Genomic DNA, 13,681 nt, shown 5'->3' on the forward strand with positions numbered 1-13,681 from the left:
GAAAACTATCTGTGGTATCAAATTAGAAAACTTCTTGAAATCACATTCAATGTGTTCTGCTCTGAAATTATCTTAATTGGCTCTGATCTGTGCTCACTAATCTGATTCCAATATTATTGCCTTGAGTTAAATGATTCATATCCTGGCAATAATATAACATTCAAACCAGAGTACAGTAAGGGAAAGAAATATTTGAGTGTTCTGATCTTTGTGCTTAATGTTTCACTATCTTTTTGATGCTGTCAAAAAGGGGGAGAAATATCTAAGTATATGCTTATAATGCTTTGTGATAATCAGCTTGAACTGAAATATATTGATTGTGTTAAGCTGATTAAATCTAAAGCATTATCATGAAGTATGTTTTGTTTTAAATATACATGTTGTCTACTTCATGCAACTTTGCTATGTAGTGATAATCAGCTTGAACTGAAATATATTGATTGTGTTAAGCTGATTAAATCTAAAGCATTATCATGAAGTATGTTTTGTTTTAAATATACATGTTGTCTACTTCATGCAACTTTGCTATGTATTACTTCTAGAAAACAATATCTTTTATATTGCATATACTCCAAGTTTTGTCATCATCAAAAAGGGGGAGATTGATGACCCAAAGATTGATTCATAGATTGATTTTGATGATCACAACACCTTGAAGTATAGATACTAATGTTTATGTTGCAAGGAGAAAGATATTTATTTTGCAAGGAACATAGCAAGTTGGAAGAACACAAGAAGGCCTCCAAAAGCACTCAAGAAAAGTTAGAAGAAAGCTACAATTCATTGGCCCAACTTTAAAGTTCAAAAGATTCAAATTGGAGGAGCAAATTCAAAGGAAAATTCAAAAGAATAGTCTTCGAGTCGACTCCTGAGGAATTCGAGTCGACTCCAATGGTTGCCGGGTCGACTCCAAAGAAAGCGAGAGTCGACTCTCAGTGGTACACAAGGAAAAACTCAGAGAAGCAGTTTTTTGGACACTGAGATTCGAGTCGACTCTCACAAAGTCCGAGTCGACTCCAAAGACAGCGCAACCCCAAGACAGAAGACGGTATTTTCGTCTCTGAGAGGCGAGTCGACTCCAAGACAAGTCGAGTCGACTCCAAGGCAGCGCGGCTCCAAAATACAGAGGATCAGTTTTCCGACTCTGAGATTCGAGTCGACTCCCAGACAGCTCGAGTCGACTCCAAGGCAGCGCTACACTAAGATGGCAGAAGACCAACTTTCGGAAACTGAGAGCCGAGTCGACTCCAAGGAAGTTCGAGTCGACTCCAAGACTGGATGAGCCAAAAGACAGAGAATCGGGAGTTCGGGCTTTGAGATTCGAGTCGACTCCCAGGACAGTCGAGTCGACTCGAGTGGACAAAATTCAAATTTGGATCCACGGACTACAGAGGATGAGCCGACTCCAAAATTGCCAGGTCAGCGCCAGAAGTTGGCGAGTCGACTCCGGGTTAAGTCGAGTCGACTCCCAGTCAAGACGGCAACTTTAATTCAAACTTGGAACAGTTGCCGAGTCGACTCCGGAAAAGCTCGAGTCGACTCCTGCTACAGCCGAGCCGACTCCTGATCGCGCGAGTCGACTCCAAACCCAACGGTCATATTGTCAGGAGCTGCAGACTGGTTCCAACGGCTCTATTTTTGTCTCTAACGGCTATATTCTTGTTTCCACTCCATCTAAAGCTATAAAAACAAGAAGAGAGCTAGGGGAGAATGCATGGAAGTGGGAGAGATCATTTAGGAAAGAGATTCCAAAGAGATTACAAGGGAAATCTCCCATAAGCACAAAAGGGCCATTCAAAGTAAAATAGAGAGAAGAAGAGCATCCAAGTGAATCCCAAAGCTTCCTCTCCATCCGTGTGCTGCCTCGGTGATCCTCTACTTCGTGCCAAATCAGAAGAGGGTCAAGTAAAGAAGAAGCCGAGCTCCTTCATCTTCAAAACTCGTTTGAGGGCTTCTCTTTACTCTATTTGTTTATATTGTCATATTTGCTTGTTTAAGAAGCTTTGTTTTGTTTTATACTTTGTTTTAATATCTTGTAACTTGATTCAATCAAGGGATTGAATCAAGGGGTTAAGGTTTGTTGGTGAGCCAAAGGGAAAACCAACTGTGTAAGGTTTGTTGGTGAGCCAAAGGGAAAACCAACTGTGTTAGGTTTGTTGGTGAGCCGAGGGTAAAACCAACGAGTAGGGTTCGATTGTGATCCCGGGAAAACAATCGGAGTGGTTCTAGTCGGTGAGCCTGAGAAAACCGACCGAGTTCGTTGTGCGCTCGTAAAACAACAAGTTGGGTTGTGAGCTTGTAAAACAACCGGCTGTAATCGGTAGGATTATAGTAAAATTTCCAAGAGGTCTTGGGGAGTGGATGTAGGTGCTGGGGTGCACCGAACCACTATATGTCCTTTGTGTTTGTAATGCCTCTAGTTATTGTCTAACTAACACACTTACTTACTTAGATAAATTGCTTGCTTAATTCTTATCCGCACATCCTTTAGTTGCAAGCATATTTAATCAAGTCGAAGTCTATACATCAAACCCTTGCTAAGTTTAACTTTCACTGTGCATCTATACAACTTAGCATAGTTAATCAAAAAGTTTTAGAAGTAGCATAAAAGTTTTGAAAGACCCAATTCACCCCCCCTCTTGGGTTGTATCTACTGGGCAACACCAGTGTATCCTCTCCTCCCTCCCTCCCTCCTCTCGCTCCAAGGGTTAGGGTTAGGGTTCCCTTTGCCCTTCTTCTTCCCTCCCTCCCTCCCTCACTCCAAGGTTAGGGTTAGGGTTTCCCTCTACCCTCCCTCCCTCCCTCCCTCTCCCTCTCCCCCTGCCTCTCTGACTCTTCTTGTATTGGTACATCTCAGAACGACAAAATATAGATCCGTAGTGTGTTGAACCGGTCGCCGGTTGATACGTCCTCTGGCATCAGTTCGGCAAATATATCAATACATAGAATACCAAACCTTTGAAATATTTTAATATTTGAGAAAATAATTTATAAACACAATTTGAAAAAATTGCAATACTAAACTATTAAATATTCATGTCTCTTAAGCTCTATCGTTGCCAACCACAAAAAAAATGAGAAAGAAGTAGCTAAACAATAATTAAAAAAAATACTATTTCTGCTTTTCTAAAAATAAATAAATAAATAAGAAAATAGAAGAGACATCTCATACAAAACTCCATTGCCAAGAAGACGAGGTCTGCATCTGGTATCACTGTTACTTTTCTTTTTTTTTAAAAAAAAATAGTAACAAAAATTATGTTTCCATTTTTTTCAAATGTCTGCCAATAGAAACATGTTTGGTAGTCGCTACTTGTCCTTTTTAACAACAAAACTAAGAAAATATATTTGGTAAACGAAGCCAAAGATGGAAGTAACAGAGGAAGAGGCACTTGAGGATGTGCTCAGCCATGGCGAAGCCGACGACCATTGGATGCGGGCGGTTGAAGAAGGCACAAACTGGTGGAGGTGTCGGAGAGGCTGTAGGCATTGAGGACAAGGAGGCTAACAATGGAGGGGGGAACATGAGAAGTGAGAGGTCGGTGATGAGGATTCACAGGGTGATGAAGAGGGCAGTGTTGGAGGAGTAGAGGGTGGTGCAGTGGTAGGATGGGAGGTCACTGGGGATGCTAGAATGAGGTGGGAAGGAAGCCAAATGGACAAGGAGTTGGGGGGAGTTAGGACGTCAAGTGGAGTTGGGACACACGGGGGAGGAGGCCCAAAAGTTATTTTTACAAAAAGTGGTAGAGAAAATTTTTCACTTTCACTTTTTCTAGAAGTAATGAAAGTTACTTAAAAAAAAAGAAAAATGACAACTAAACATCTTTTTTGCATCAAATTTTGTGTCTCTACTTAAAAAGACAGTAAAAAATGATACCAAACAAGCCCTAATCTCCCTCCTTTTATTTCCTTGTCATTCTTTAAATCTTCACAGAAGTTTTCTTCTTTTTCTACTTCTTTGTCTCCTTTCTTTTCCTCATTCACTTGTTCTTTCCTCTTCTCTTTTATTCTAGATCCAAAATCATAATCAACAAAAGTCCTCGTGGAAATGATGTGAGGCATTAAGAAGGAAGTTGGGTGCATCGATGCTGGATCATCAATTAACATTATAATGAAAGAGAAACATATTTTTTAGTTGATCATGGCCTTCCATGAGAATATGGATGATGATTATTGGCTCAACATATCTCTTGCAGTTCCATGATGAAAAGATTATCTCACTAAAATAGGTGTACGCATCATCCTAGATTCTCAATCCTATTTTTATTGGTTTGAACCCAAAATTTTGGGATGGAGGGAGAGGCAAAGGATTCTGGGACTCTAACTAATATGTTGGATGCCCAAATTCCCTCCTCCCCTCCCAATCCAGAGGCTCCACACCCATGCTTGTTGCAATTGTAGCAGTCCCCTCTAAAGACTGGATTAGAAGAAGTCATATGTTGATATACAGTACTAACATCATATGATACAAGAGAATGAGAGAACAAGAAAATTTGAAATAAACATGAATCCGCCTAGGTAAGATGAAACTATAAAGTATCCATCTGAAAAATAATGCCAATATCAAACTGCTGGATTGAAAGTTTAGTTTAACATGCATCTACAAGTACGCTTCAGGGAGCTTAGTTACATGTCAATATTTTTTTGTGTTCGGAGGAGAGTTTAGAAAAAAGATGAACGTCTCTGATAGATATTATATCAAACATCTTGTAAGCAAACTCCACGCCGGAAGACTCGACGTACATAAAGATGAGGGTATTGTGAACAATGAAGTTAGTTTTGAAGCCATCAGTTGAGAGAACAAAGGCATGGTCCTGGGCACCTATGGGAAGGGAGCGGACGACAGTGTAAACCTTGAGAAGGGTGAAAAAGGTGAAGAAGAGTGACAAAAGGGTGGGTAACAATGGAGGAAAAGGCGGAGTGGAGGAGAGCAATGCAGTGAAGTTTGAGACAAAGGAGATGACTATGGGCCTCATTGAGATGACGGGGCCTGGTGGGCGATGGCATGAAAGAGTTGAGAATAAGGTGGGGGAGGAGAGAAGAAGGGAAGGAAGAAGAGAAGAGAATCTTCCTTTTAATTAAAACACTTGCTCAAGAGGTTACAACTTATCACATGGCCATTTTAACTATAAGTCGACCTAATACAAGATAGCCTTAAATTATCGCCTAGTAAGCAACTCAACTTACTATGTATTTTAAGTTGCAGGCATCCAAATAAGCAGGATGATCTACATCCGCATCTTGAGCTGCATGTGACTCTATTTATAAAGACTCCAAACTGCTCCTAATAGTTAGAGATACTCGAAGGGGTCTAAGTAACAAATTGATAATACCAACAAGCAAATTAGCTTGCCAATCTTGGTAAGGGTTATAATATGAAATCAAAATTTTCTGCAAAAGTTGATCTAGTTAACTCATGCCGGCTACTCAATAGGCTCCTATTATAGAAAAGAACAAGCCTAAATCTCTAACAAAACATGGGATAGGGTTGCCAATGAGTTGAGTCGAGCATTGGTTTATTTAGATCAAATCAACAGGATGGCTAAGCTCCATGATCCTTAAGTAAAACTTGTGCGGTGACCAGGGTTACACTTATGTTTTCATAAACTAATGGCTATTTATGCTTGGCTCATTTGAAAGTCAGTCTCTGAAAAAAGATCTTACGAGTTTGCCTCATCTTCTACTTGTATGAACTTGAAGAAGCCAATTACTAAATCAAGCCCAAGCTCTTCATGAATAGCTCTGTTTATTTGCATCTATAGACATACACTTGGAAAGATTAATAGAAAAGTTGAAGGAAGCAAGGAATTCTAGCAGAGGTGACAATGATTTGGGCCAGCCTAGTTCAGGTCAGGTCAAGTTAGACCAATATCATTTGCAGCATTTACATGCACTTGAGGCAACTGAAAATAGGATTGGGATTGGTCCATTAGTTTCTTATTATGTGGGCAATCTGGCCTTCAATGAGATGCAATGTTTAAAAATGAAGCAAGCAAGGAGTCTTATCAACCCATGCTAAGATTCTAGTCCAATTTCATATTTGAAGATACAAATTATCCAGAAAACAACTATTATTTAAAACTGAGCAAGAGTTGCAACAGAGAACTGAAAGGATATAGATCAACCCATGAAGTGGCGGAAATATGATAAAAAAAAAAAAACTTTTTCGTGCAAGGACTAACTGTAAAATGGCAGGCAAACAAAGGACTGGGCTATCAATTTGCCCAAAAAGTTATTGGCTTCTCTCTGATGTTACATGAAGATCACACCCACTTCCATGAGATTACAGTAATTCTATTGTGTCATCCTCTGTGACATCAATAGGGTTCTATCTGCTCTAGAGGCAAATTTGGCTAAGGCTGTACCAAAATAAAATTCCAACGAATAGCTCTACATAACCTGGTGCCTGGCTTTGCACGACAAGATCAGTATATTCTGCAATTTGTTACAAATTCTCAAATAAATAGATTCAAAAGAAATCACAAAGTCTTTGTCCTCTTATCTCTCTCCTGAGCACCATATCAATCATAAAATATTGTGACATTAGTACCTTCTAAAATGTTGAAAAGTATATCAAAGTGTATCAAGAGCACATGGAGTGAGCATGTTTATTGAGTATGGGACTATGTGTTTAAAATGGTTCATGCATTAAAAGCTCACTTGCCTCTGTTGCAATGTTTTGGATGGTGCTGGTCCCTGTATGCGAACCAAATGTGCTTATTTTTCAAAAATCCAGAGTATCTCTTGTGAAATTCATCGATCGGCTGCTGATCTTGTAGTGTGCACCAACAACTCTAGCTACAACTCAAACCTGCATCTAATTTATTTAAAAGATCAGTTTTAGATGCCCCTGCATAGCTCCCTGTTCCCCGGCAGACATATTTTTACCACTCGAGAACTATAATTTTTTTGAGAAAAAAAAGGGAGGGAGACCGACCCATATTATAATTATCGAAGTTCAGATTTTTGGAGGTGCATCATCCAAGACTCATATATGACCATGAGGATAAGCACCAATTCACTAAATAATTGCCTTTTTTTATTTTGCTCGTCAATAAAAGCACCAAGAACCTTACCAAAAACAGTAAATCACATTGGCTATTTTTGGAAAATGCGAAACCATGGACATAAATTGATGGTAGCTAAACATTGAACATGAATTCTATAAATTTCTAGGATCAGGCTTTCAGTAAAGTGGTGTTAGTTGTACTCCAATTCGCAAGGTGTCAATACCATATAAACCTAGTTGTACAAATTTCCCATGGATTTTGGAAGATCTTATTAATTTGATATGCTTTTCCTGTGGATTTTTTTTTTTTTTTGAAGTCAATTAATCACTTCTCCAAAGTGACTAGGAAAGATACTGGACCTTATATATATGTTGAAATTAATTTGTCAATTCATAGAGGAACTGCTGCTCTAAGTTTTCAACATATTTAGCTTTATCCTCATTGTCCATTAATAGATTAGGATGTAGAACACTAGATCTACATGACCATTTATAAGAGTCATTTACAAAGGACGAGAAGACAAAATCATCTCATTTTATATCCATGGCACATCTAGCTAGTCATATGACATGGTAAGAGGAGGTGCACAGAGAGAGATGAATTGTGGGCTTTATTTGAGAGAGGGAGGGAGACCTCATGATTAACAATTAGATCTAAATATTTAGGGATGCACCATCTAAGTTTCAAACTTAGAATCTTTTCCAGGGAGAGAAGGTGAGTACTCAAAAAATGTTACTCCAGAAATCACTCCACCGGTGTATTTTAATGACATCATTCACCTTTAATTAACACTGTGAAATGTGCCACTGAATGAAACAAAGTAAAAGGCAAACAGAGATCACATTCAATGACTCGAATTATCGATGTGGGATCCTTATTATAAAATCTAGACTTGACCGGATTTGATTAGAGATTCACCAAGTTTGACTCCATACATATGGTATCCTTGTGGATTCTCAACGTTAGGTTTCTGGTACCAAACTTGCTGTCCTGATGAGTTCACCAAGTGGTTTTTTTGCCATCTAATCTAACCAAACTGTGTTACTTCAATCTAAGCAATTACGATCAAACAGGCACATTCACTCATGTTGTTCAAGATGACTATATGAAACTAAATCAAACATGCACTGTAGTATAGACTTAGATTACCAAGTCAAGAAACAATTGTAGTACTTTAAAATGATGAACATATATGTGCCAATCAAAATAAGTATAGTAATTTGTGAGAGCCTTTTCTGCGGTAATTAAGCTTGCATCAATAAACACTGACAGCTTTTAGTCCCATATCGGATGTGAGCAGAGCATGAGAGGACGGGGCTCTCCATAAGTAGAGAAGCTGGGGCGCCTTGAAGCCATACTTACCTGGACGGGGTCAATGGGTGAACAAGAAGGCCCATGGCCTGGGTCAGGGGCCCTCATTGCACTTGGAGGGAGCCTCGGCCTACCATCTCCCCAAGTGGGAGAGTGGACGTCATAATTTGTGGTAGAGGGGGATTCGCGTTCGCGCGGCCCCTGCCCAAATCCGAAGCCAAAATTTTGTTTTGCCTATCCGGGTCTTCGTTCTTTGTTTTCCTTCGTTTATTGTTCTTCCAAGAACTTAGTACCTGCCACGGTATCAGTGCTGTTGGCAGCCATCGAGATCTCTGGGTGGCTGCACACCGTCCATTAGATGTACTCGTACACGTTAGTTATGATTTATTCAAAAAAAAAAAAAACTCTAAACATATGGCCAGATAACAGTATGCACACTTTAAAGATATAAGAATACCGCTGGAGGAGCAGTGGATCGAGTATAAGGCCAACATAGGCTTAGTCTAATTCACCATCTCGGGATTAAGTTCTGACCATAAAATGCAATAATTGTGCTTTGATGGAAGGAGTATTCAATACTATTGAGGTTGGATGGAGGCATCTGTTATCAATCGGAAGTAAGTTGTGAATTATAGTGATTTGGCTTGTGATCTTTGATCTAAGATATTCGGAACAAAGATTCAGATGTAATTGTTGGCTTTCTCAACCGGAAGAGCAACTTCTAATTTATATGTTGGTACAGAGGCTAATAATGCTTCTTCAGAAGGGACAAAGGGACTGATCTGCCTTATTTAAAAAATAAAAAAAATACGTCTTTCTAGGTAGGAATATTTAATTCTTAACTTTCTTATATTGCACGAGGTATCGATCTTTCTTTTCATTCCCTTTGACTGGTGGGATAATTAGGACTTATTTGATGACAGAGAGAAAGGCCCCAAACCCATCATCAAGGATGATGAGGACTTCTGGGAGTCTTCCAACTCTTAACAAATGCAACTAGAGGGGTGTGCAGTGTGTGAACCAGTCTCCCAAGATTGGCCTCCGTGGTTCCCTGGGAGCACCCCTCCAGAATGGCTTTGATGGAAGGTTTTTTTTTAATCTTTTCAAATTTTACATATTAATGACTTTGCCACTTGATAGAGCTTCTAATTTTTTGCAACAGTGAATGATTTTTCTTCATGTAATCTTGCAGTTTCCCTGGAGATTTTGGCTTCGATCCTCTTTGATTGGGTAAGCGTTCGGTCTCAGTCACAGCAAAGTTATATACATTAAGGTTCCGAAACTTTGCAAATTAGTTAAAATTGTAGTACTTATATCTGTCGCTGAATGGCCCGAGAAGCTCAGTTTATCAAAAACTTCCCCTTTATCTTGATTCTTGAAGTAGCAGCAGACAAACAAAAAGAAGGGCTCAGCGGAGGAGGAGTAATTCATCAATCAAATTAATAGAACTTCTCATGGTATGAAGCCAGGGCTCGGCAGTACTTTGCAGACCCTGTAACATTTATTTGAGTGCAGATGAATTATAATGAGATGGGCAGAGCAAAGGAGATGTGCTGACTATATAAAATATGGGTATCTTTGACGCTGACCCAAGTTGCCAAATGGAATGCATCCCAAACCTGATGTTCCTATAAAATTATGATGTGGGATCGCAGGTCGCTGGAGCCGGTGATGGTGGTGTGGACAAAGGAGATTAAGAATAGCAGAACTATCTGCATGATCAATATTATGAGATATGGGTGTCTTGGTAATGCTATGGTGCTTATTGTACCGGTCCGGTTCGCACCAGTACCGGGCTTATACCGCTCGATTGAAAATGATATGAGTTCGGGCTTATACCATTTTCCACGCTTGAATCGGACCGGTCAGGGACCAAACCGGTCCGATACGAGCTGGTTCAGCATACCATGCTATCTACATGATCAATATTATCAACATAGGTTAATGATTCAATTGAAGGATCACTTTTTGAGCTTATTGTCGTAGAACTTGTCACTCCAACTATAAAATATTCTCTGCACTCCAGGAATCTTTGTTTTCTCCTTTTTCGAAAAAAATAATGTTGAAACTATTATTGATTCCTCATATACATATGAAAAAGGATGATAAGGGAGGAGCATGCAAGGATCAATTTAGTGGTTTTTTGCCAATAAAACTCTCTTTTAAGTAACTACCTATGACTCGCCAACTGCCTTTTTTATTCTTTTCTTCTTAACTTCCCGATTTTTTATATTCAGCATCTTTTGGACACATCAGCTTCACCCAAGGATTCTCTTCTTCTCCACTAGGCCAAGATAGCCATGCCCTCTCCACTAGGCCAAGATGATGAAAACCAAAATACATGGAAAAGGAGAAGGGAAGTCGAGCTCCTCCATTTGGATGGGCAGCTTCAAGAGAGCTCCTATTACCACTCACCTTCTTAGTCATTGTCCGGCTCTCTAAGAGGTTCAACCATCTGAGCCTCAGCAGAGAGTCCTCTAATGTCAAGAACATGATGCCATTGATAAATGTGAGGGGGTTTGGGTCGTATCTTTCGCGCCAAAAAAATGATTGATCGTCTTTTCGCGACGTCGACCGTTGGATAGCTCTTGGCATAATTCTTAAAGCGCCCGAGCACCATTTGTTCTCTGCACAACGCTCCAAGAGGACATTGCACGATGCAATGGTGGACGGACATTCATAAGGCTGCAGATGGGTTGGATTGACCTGTGATTCAACTTGGCCTGACCCGTTTAGACCCCGATCCGATCTGATTTAAAGGAACCATGGGGTCGAATCAAGTTCTAAAATTGAACTCGTTCAATTTTTTGGGTTGCGTTTGGGTTTATTAAATTCTGACCCGATCTGATCTGACTCAACCCATTTTAATGGGGTCTTATTTCTTCTTTCTTGCCGAGAGGAGTCGCTTCCAATCAGGTACCGCAGCTTTTCTAGAAATCCTTCAATTCTTTTATTCTTTTTGAAAGTTTGGTTTTTTTTCTTTTTACTTTTGTTTAAGGAATTTTCTGTTTTCCCTTTCTTTTTCGATTGGGGTTGCAATATCTCGAAACATACTGATGGAGAACCACTACAGGGAGAAGAGGAAGAAGAAAAGAGGAGGAAGAAGAAGAGAAGAGGAGGAAAGAGGAGAAGAAAGGGAGGCTAGATTTTATTCAATTCTTCAATGCCCTAATTCATGAAAGGGATGGCTTTTATATAGGCTCTACATCAGGTCAATCAATTGACTACATACCAAACTTGGACCTTTACATCAACTCAATCAATTGACAAAGTCAATTAATTGATTACATACCAAAATCGATCCAATCACTCAACCTAATTACATGACTTAACAGCTAACCCAATTGACTTGTCTGATAATAAAACAACTGACCAAATTGACTTGACTAAAAGCAAATGGCCAAATTGACTCGATCAAATAAAAGCAAAATGCAAAAATAAAAATGAAGCAGATTCAAATGGATCCAATCTAGGCCTGACTCAAACCGGTAGCTCAAGATCATCTCCTAGCCATAATGATGTCAACCTCTGGTGCGAACGCAAGTGAGTGGCTATGATGGCTCGATCGTTTGAACGAATGGCTCTGATATCCCCATCACATACTAGAGAAATATGCTGAAAAGCAGTTTTAAAAGAATTATCCAGAAAATAAGATGATTTTTTTAGTCTTTGCAACACTTGAAGATCGTTATGGTATTGATTCTTTGTTACTACGTCTCTGTGCCAAATTCATTCATGTTTGTGTTTATTTTGAAAAGTTAAATGGCGTCTGGACTAGACCCGAATTAGATCCAAATTTTTTGGGTTAGGACCGAATTATACATAGATCTGACCCAACCCGAATGAGTCAATGGGTAAAAAATTATAGCCATGGACCTGATCCGATCTAACTCGATCTTCAATTGGCTTGGGTATAGGGCCAAAATTAGAATCCGAACAAAAAATAAATTGGGTCGGGTTTCTTATGACCCGGTCCAACCCGACCCATTTGCACCCTTATGGATGGTGGCCATTTCGGCCGGCGGTGTGATAATCGGCCTGAATTAGGTCCATATTGGACTAAAGTCGGCAAGCTCAACTGACTTCAACCTAACAAAATGAAGGAGGGTCGGGAAGGGTGGCGATCGGAACAGGGGATCGCGATCCTTCGCTCGAGCATCTGCTGCTGGGTGATAAGGTCGTCGTTGCGAGCTTTCCAAGGCAGGTACGAACTGTTGGGAATTATATCCTAAATGTCAATCGTCAGCATATTGATAATTGAATTTTATAAATGAATTGACAAATTAATATAGTGTTATTTGGCATTATTCATCATTTCATCTTCAAATGAACTCTTATATGATAAAATCCTTAGGACTTATATTATGATAAAGGAGGATTTATCTTTGAGTCCTTAAACTTGTTCGCGACCAAATGATATGTTGTTACAAGGACGACAGCATTATCGAGATTAAGTCGTTGTGTGACATATACGTTGGTTGTCCTCTTAACCAAGAAGTATGGAGACACTGCATGCCACACAGGTGAAGTGTAGGAGTACATTTCACTGAACGTAACCAATTTCGGAACACTCTACTGTCAAGAGATGATCCAAGTAGATATGGGTATAAGTTTGGCCCTCTGACCTGAGACCGCAACCTATGACTAGCAAGCAACTCATTGTACTCTGATACCAGACTACCTGGATTTCTAATTCAGTGACGGAAGGTCACTGGGTGCAGTCAAGTACTTGCCTAGTCAGTTGTGAGTCGAGATGGAATTGACCCCTCCTGGAAACAGGAGATAATGTCTTGTGAATAATTTAGCAAAACCTTGGCCAGGGTAATTCCAGTGAGGAGTCACGGGATATCTAAAGTTAATCACATAATGGATGTACTAATTATAGGGTTGACAGTGAGCTCTAAGTCATCCTGGCATTAGGAGTCAAAGTGTTAGAAAACCCCGATCATGCCGCTGAAATTTTTAAAAAATTCAGATGCAGCGGAAGAGGCATGCGTGGGATCAACCGTTCATCGCATGAACGTTGTTCAAAAACCGTTCGTAGATAGATAAGGATTAAAAACTTTTAAAACCTTTAGAAGATCAGATCTTCATCTTGTGCGGGTAGATGATCACCGCAAACTGAAGTTCGTGGTTTAGGATGAAGGTTCGCTTGAAGCCGTTCAAGTGCCCGGCCTCTACGGGTATCCACACAAAGTAGAAATCGATCCAATTGCTCTAATCTCCCCGGGGTGCTAGCTCCCTTGCAGAGATATGCTTTGATGGCTGATCTCCTCTCTTTCTTTCAACTCTTGAATGTGCTTGAGAGGAGGAAGAAGAAGGATGAAGACTTGATGAAGAACCAAAGCCCTGATTTCAGC

The 13,681-nt window shown here is 39.9% G+C and overlaps 1 non-coding gene and 1 pseudogene across 1 annotated transcript; both read left to right on the plus strand.

Moving 5' to 3' along the window:
* Nucleotides 1–3,410: 3,410 nt before the first annotated feature.
* Nucleotides 3,411–13,681, plus strand: part of LOC148714259 (uncharacterized) — a 73,442-nt pseudogene continuing 63,171 nt past the window's right edge.
* On the plus strand, nucleotides 8,365–8,526 carry LOC113461006 (U1 spliceosomal RNA). Its single transcript, XR_003382881.3, has one exon. It is a non-coding gene; the product is annotated as a U1 spliceosomal RNA (small nuclear RNA).

The sequence above is a fragment of the Phoenix dactylifera genome, chromosome 3 (genome assembly GCF_051530095.1).
Source record: "Phoenix dactylifera cultivar Ajwa chromosome 3, Ajwa_hap1_PhDact_Kaust_v1.1, whole genome shotgun sequence".
NCBI classification, from domain to species: domain Eukaryota; kingdom Viridiplantae; phylum Streptophyta; class Magnoliopsida; order Arecales; family Arecaceae; genus Phoenix; species Phoenix dactylifera.